Below are 1,043 nucleotides of genomic sequence, written 5' to 3' on the forward strand. Positions count from 1 at the left end.
AATGAGAAAAAAGACCCCCACCCTCCACCGATTGTAAAAAAAAAACAATTTATCAATGTCTATCTTTCTTTCCTTCCTTCTCGCCCATTATCTCATTAGACTGCTGTTATCTTTCTTCCTTATTTTCTTTTATGATACACATAGTCTTTATACACTATATATAATATATACACTCATGTATACACACACACAGAGACTTAACCAATTTACATGTATATATTGTATAAATATGCAACAAAGTTTAGGTCCACACTCAAGCACGTATGTATATCTGGATATAATACCAAAGGAGTGTGTGTATGTGTATATTAAATGTTTAATGTGTGTGTAATACATATATATGTTTGTATGTTTTACATAAAGTTCACAAATTTGAACTATCTTGTATAGCAACGAGACAAGTTTCAACATTTCAAATTTGCAAACTTTATTAAATGATCCTTTTTAATTTTTATATAGTTTTTCTTTTTATTTTCGTCTTTTCATTAATTAAGCACACACAATATTATTTGAAAACAAAACAAAAACCTACACAAGGGCAGACTAGATTTTACTTTAATTATTGTAAAACCCCCAAGCATTATTCATTGACTGGTTCCCTTCCAGTTGCTCTTTTTCTTCTTTCTTTTTATTCATGAATGCAAGGATGGCTTCAACGTAAAAATCATCCCCAAAGAACAACCCTCATTCTATTGACAGTTTGTTTACAAAACTTCAAGATATGTACTTCACTCTCTCTCTCTCTCATTTATTTCAATGAAATAAATGTGTAGGAAACATGTAACCCTTCAATCTCTCTCTCTCTCTCTCTCTCTCTCTCCCTGTATCTCTAAATGCATTGCACAGACTTTCATAAAACAGTGTCATTCGATATTTAAGTTGGTTTCATTGAAATCTTTTTGTTGAATAATTTAAAGTAGATTACATTGGAAACCATAAACCCTTCCTAGCAAGGAAGCTTCTAAATCGTTGCTTTACCTGCTCAATATAACAACCAATTTCTAAGCTATCCTCAAAATAAAGGTCATATTTTAGGTCCAAAA

This window comes from Octopus bimaculoides, chromosome 25 (assembly GCF_001194135.2).
Source record: "Octopus bimaculoides isolate UCB-OBI-ISO-001 chromosome 25, ASM119413v2, whole genome shotgun sequence".
Lineage (NCBI taxonomy): Eukaryota > Metazoa > Mollusca > Cephalopoda > Octopoda > Octopodidae > Octopus > Octopus bimaculoides.